This window comes from Camellia sinensis, chromosome 9 (genome assembly GCF_055761805.1).
Source record: "Camellia sinensis isolate YWXY chromosome 9, ASM5576180v1, whole genome shotgun sequence".
Taxonomy (NCBI): Eukaryota; Viridiplantae; Streptophyta; class Magnoliopsida; order Ericales; family Theaceae; genus Camellia; species Camellia sinensis.
Window position 1 is genome coordinate 73692098 of NC_138969.1, and position 5114 is coordinate 73697211.

General features: G+C 34.3%; 1 long non-coding RNA gene across 1 annotated transcript; it reads left to right on the forward strand.

Annotated features, from left to right (window-relative positions):
- Window positions 1-2910: 2910 nt before the first annotated feature.
- LOC145799123 (uncharacterized) lies at window positions 2911-3698 on the forward strand. The gene is made up of 2 exons (XR_014341141.1): window positions 2911-3067; window positions 3345-3698. It is a non-coding gene; the product is annotated as an uncharacterized LOC145799123 (long non-coding RNA).
- The last annotated feature ends 1416 nt before the right edge of the window (window positions 3699-5114 follow it).

The following is a 5114-nucleotide window of genomic DNA, read 5'->3' on the forward strand; positions in this document are numbered from 1 at the left end:
TTTTGGTGACCAAAAGTTTGGTCGCCAAAACGTACTTTAAGCCACAAAAAAAAAAAAAAAAATTAGTCGCCAAAAAGCTGAAATATTTGGAGGGAAACCTTTCAAATTTTGGAGGGTTAAATAAAACAAATTAATTGGCGACTAAAAGTTTTGGTTGCTAATAGTGTAATATATATATATATATATATTTGGTTTCCAAACCAAACAAACCAGCGCCTCTCTGTTTGTCTCTCTCTCTCTCTGTAGCGTCCGTCTCCCTCTCCAGTGCCTGTTCTGGTGCTCTCGGCTGCTCACTATAAGAAAAGCCACCTTTGGCGACTAAATTTTTAGTCGCCAAAAGTCGACTTTTCACTTTCCCCGACTAAATATTTTAGTCGCCGATTTTGTCGCGAATACACGGTCGTCAAAGGTATTGGCGACTAAAAAAGTTTTAGTCGGCAAAAAACCAGGTCTTTAGCGGCCAAAGCTTTTGTTGCCAATAGTCAATTACATTTTTGAAAATTATACATTTAGCGACTAATCTTTTAGTCGCCAATAGTGAATTATTTTTATTATTATTTATACATTTGCTGACTATTTTTTTCGTCGCCAATAGTCAAGCTTTTGGCAACCACACATTTTAGTCGCCAAAAGCATATTTCAAAAAAAAAAAAAAAATTACCCTCTGTTGTTTCCCAAGTTTCGAACCACCAACCTCCCACAATCTAAACATTTACCAACACATTCTCCCCTCTATGCCACTACAACATCACATGAATATAAATGCAACATATATTATTTATATAGTATATTGACCGGTATTAATACAAAACTATATATATATAAATAATTATTTTTATTTAATATAATTTATGTAAAAAATAAATTATTTACTAAAAAAAATAGGAGACCACTTTTGGCGACTAAAGCTGTTTTTTAGTCGCCAATTCTATACTTTTTGGCTACTAATTACTTTTTGTCGCTAAAAGAATTAATTCCCGCCTAAAACCTCCACTTTTGGCGACTAAACTGAATTTTAGTCGCCAAAACCCTCCACTTTGGGCGACTAAACTGAATTTTAGTAGCCAATTGTTGACTTTTATCTACTAAATATTTTTTAGTAGCTAAAAAGCTTTACTTTTGGCTACGAATTTTTTTTTATCGGTAAAACACGTATAATCGGCGACCAAACTATTTTTTAGTCGTCAAAACCTATACTTTTGGCTACTAAATGTTTTTAGTCGTCAAAAACCTTGACTTTTGGCTACTAAAATTTTTTTAGTTGCTAAAACCCATATAATCGGTGACTAAACTGATTTTTAGTCGCCAATAACTATACATTTGGCTACTAAACTGTTTTAGTCGCCGAAAGTGCTATTTTCAGCGACAAAATTTTTTTTTTAGTCGCCATTTGTGCTTTTTGTTGTAGTGGTTGCTGCTGTGGCCGCGATCTTCTTCTTTGTCCTCTCACTCTCCTCCTCCTCCTCCTCTTCCTCCTCCTCCTCCTCCTCCTCCTTGTTCTTGCCCCTCTGCCGCGGCCTTAACCACCGCCAGAGCCGTCATGTCTGGAGGAGAAATGATCTCGCTAACAGCAGAGGATGTAAGAGGGGTGAAGGATTAGATTGAGTCCAAAACATCATATGCACGACAATGTTCTCCGTAAGGGCATTAATCCTCGCTCTCGTGCTCAACAGCTCCAAGATCTTATTCAGTTAGTAACCTCTCTCTCTCTCTCTCAATTTGTCTATGTATGTATTGGATTTTTGGAAATCTACACTTGTCAAGCTCTTCATTGAAAAGAAATGGTGAATTTAGGTTTTGAATTTTTAGAGATATGTTATATTATAGCCTATAGATTTTAGGTTTTGGATTCTGATTTGGTCTACATTCTAATTTCAATGTTTTGGACTTCTATTTGTGTTTCTTAATCAAACATTGAATCTAATTGCATTAACTTCTCTAGTTTTTTTTTGAAAATTTTGCATACATACTAGTGAATATTTGTGAATGTGTGCCCTGTTCTGGTTCAAGATTGACAAGTTATGGACTTTTAAAGCATCTCCATCACCCACGGAAGCTCCATCAAGATTGAATGTGTGCCCTGTTCTGGTTCAAGATTGACAAGTTATGGACTTTTAAAGTATCTCCATCACCCACAGAAGCTCCATCAAGATTGAATGTGTGCCCTGTTATGGCCTTTTCTTGATCATTTTTAGGTCAGGTTTATTTTTTCGGACATTTATGTCTTAATTGTGTTTGTTCTTTAGTTTTTATGCATCTTAAGTGCCAATATAAATTATGTAGTTTCAGATTATTTAATGCAGATGCATTTATTGTACCCCAATTATCCTTGCCACCTTAGTTTCGTGTAGAAGATCTATATGTACATTCACCGGCCTAGCGATGAAAGAAATCTTTATTATTTGACATATTTTTAAAGCCCTGATAAAATATTGCAACCCCACCAAGATGAAGGACTTTAATGCTATGTTTGGTTGGGAGATTTGAGCAGGGATTCATAAAGGAAAATGGAAAAGATAGGTGAAATGTGAATAAAATATGTCTATATTTCACCTAGTTTCACACACCTTTTCCCTTTCCCTTTCCAAATCCCTCCCTAAATCTCCCAACCAAACACAACGTAATGGTTTAGTTTGTAATCAGCTGGAATAGGGTGTTGAAGATGAAAAATTCATAATTGTATTGTGGTGTATTATGCCTGACCTTATGATTATCTATCACGACCTTGTCATAAATTAATTTTCAAAATTGATCGCAGCATTAATTTTATTATTTTACAATAGATGAAACCAAAATTAGATTTTACTTAATAAAAAATTAAAACTAATTTGTCCACTTGTTCTATATTTTCCAAACACTCGATTAGAAAGGCCATGAACATATAAGCACAGATTATCAGATTTGGTGCAGTTCTATGTATATATTTTTCATTTTTGTTCTACAACTTTCAATTCCTTGAATTTTTTTTCCCTTTTCCCTTTTTCCATTTCACGCAGAGAATATCTGCAAAGGATGCCCTTGATGCTGAATATTTTTGGACTGACACCTTACCTTGCGATCCTAGAAGGTATGTCTCACATCTTTTTTCTTAGCTATGCTGCATGAATTTTACTTACTGATTCATTGTACTAAGGAAAAGAGTTGGTAATTATCATATACCTTCAACGAGACTTGGAAAATTCAGTCATAGTGTGCCAAACCTTCTGCATTTCATATGTTTACACCTCCAATTGAGGTTTCCTGAAGCCTCTCTATTAATATTTTGACTGATCTCCGCTTGTCAAATAAAGGTGTCTCAGTTTTGTTTATATTAAATTAATCTTTCCTGTACTTTGATTGCATAGTTTGCCTAAATATGAATCATTGCACGAGTTCCAGACAAAGAAAAAAAGGCAACAGCGGCGACAAAACGAAGAGATGGCAAAGAGACAGAAATTGCAGCACCCACAACAACATGCTTGTCTGATTGCTTGCTTTTGCTTAATGATAGAGAAGGGAATGATGGATTTGTAGTTTTTGAGTTTGTGGATTATGCTTTGCATCCTTGTCCAGCTGTGTGGCTCAGGAACACAAGTTTTCTGATGAGAGCAACATCTTGTGAATGAAAGTGGTTCAGATTTGGACACTAAGGATGTTGCAACCACTATTTTCTTAGGTAGCTGTCATTTTAATCTTTTGATAAATGGCTTTACAGTGCAGGCCAATCTGCAGAAGTTCACCTGGATTTGGGATAAGGTTAGTTGAGATCTGGGGTGGAATCTCACCCAAAAATTGATTATAAAAGTTCTGAGTTTGTCTCATTGTGTTGATTTATGGATTGACAGAAAAAAAAATTGTGGATAATTTGTTCTGTATACAAATTATATTTATTTAGATATTGTTTGGAATAAATCCCACCCAAGCTATGGAACTGTCATCCCACCCAAGCTTGTAATTTTCTAATTCTTTATTTAAATACAACTGTCATGTTAGTAGCTAAAAAATAAAATTAAAAAAAAATGGAAAAAAAAACTTTTGACTACTAAATATTTAGTAGCTAAAAATAAAAATAAAATGAAGAAAAACTTTTGGCTACTAAATATTTAGTAGCTAAAAATAAAAATAAAATAGAGAAAAACTTTTGGCTACTAAATATTTAGTAGCTAAAATAAAAGCAAACTTTAGGCGACTAAAAATTTAGTAGCTAAAAAAATAATAAAAAAAAATAAGATGAAAAAAAATACCCTTTGGCGACTAAAACTTTTGTCGCCGTAGATACTTTAAGTTTTGGCGACCAAAGTTTTAGTAGCAGAAAATAAAATTTTTGGCGACTAAAATATTATTTTTGGTGACTAAAAATATTAGTTGCCATTTATAGGACTTTTGGCGACTAGAATATTTTTTAATCGCTAATACTTTCCCCGACAACCTTCCTGCGACCAATCCGGCGACCAAAATATTTAGTCGGGAAAATATTTCGGCGACTAAAAACCTTACTTTTCGCGATTAAAAATTTAGTCACGAAAAGTGTAATTTCTTGTAGTGGAAGACGGTTCGTCAAAACCATTTATGAGTGAATGGAAAGTTGACGTCGTTTTCGGGTTTGTGGAATTGGATATTTAAAGATTTAAATATGGGTTTCTTTGTAAAGCTAGTCCCACATTGAAACTTTAAGAGAGCTTTTGTGGGGATATAAGCTCTTGGTGTACTAACTTGGGTTGAGCCCCAAGGGCATCCCAAGTTTGTAGAAGTAAAAAGTTATGGACAAAGTGAACCTTAGCCCAAACCACCACACGCGCACCGCCGTCTAGCTGGGCTGTGCCGAGTCGGTTCTAACTTTAATTTTTTGGACAAAATTCATTCGAATTTTTTTTTAAAAAAAAAAAAAACTTATGGGAAAGTTAATTCGAATTTAAATTTTTTGTCCAAAATTTGTACATCTTCCATATTCCACTACAGTTGCAAATTTCGAATAGGTTTTTTAAACTGCTGAACAGATTCAAAACTGTCCAAAGTGTTTTTCAATCTATTATATTTCGGACAGATTCAATTTCAAAACTACCCAGGCAATTATAGGTTCAAAACAGCAACTGTATCTGTTCAGTTATAGGTTCAAATCTATCCAGTTTCCAAAC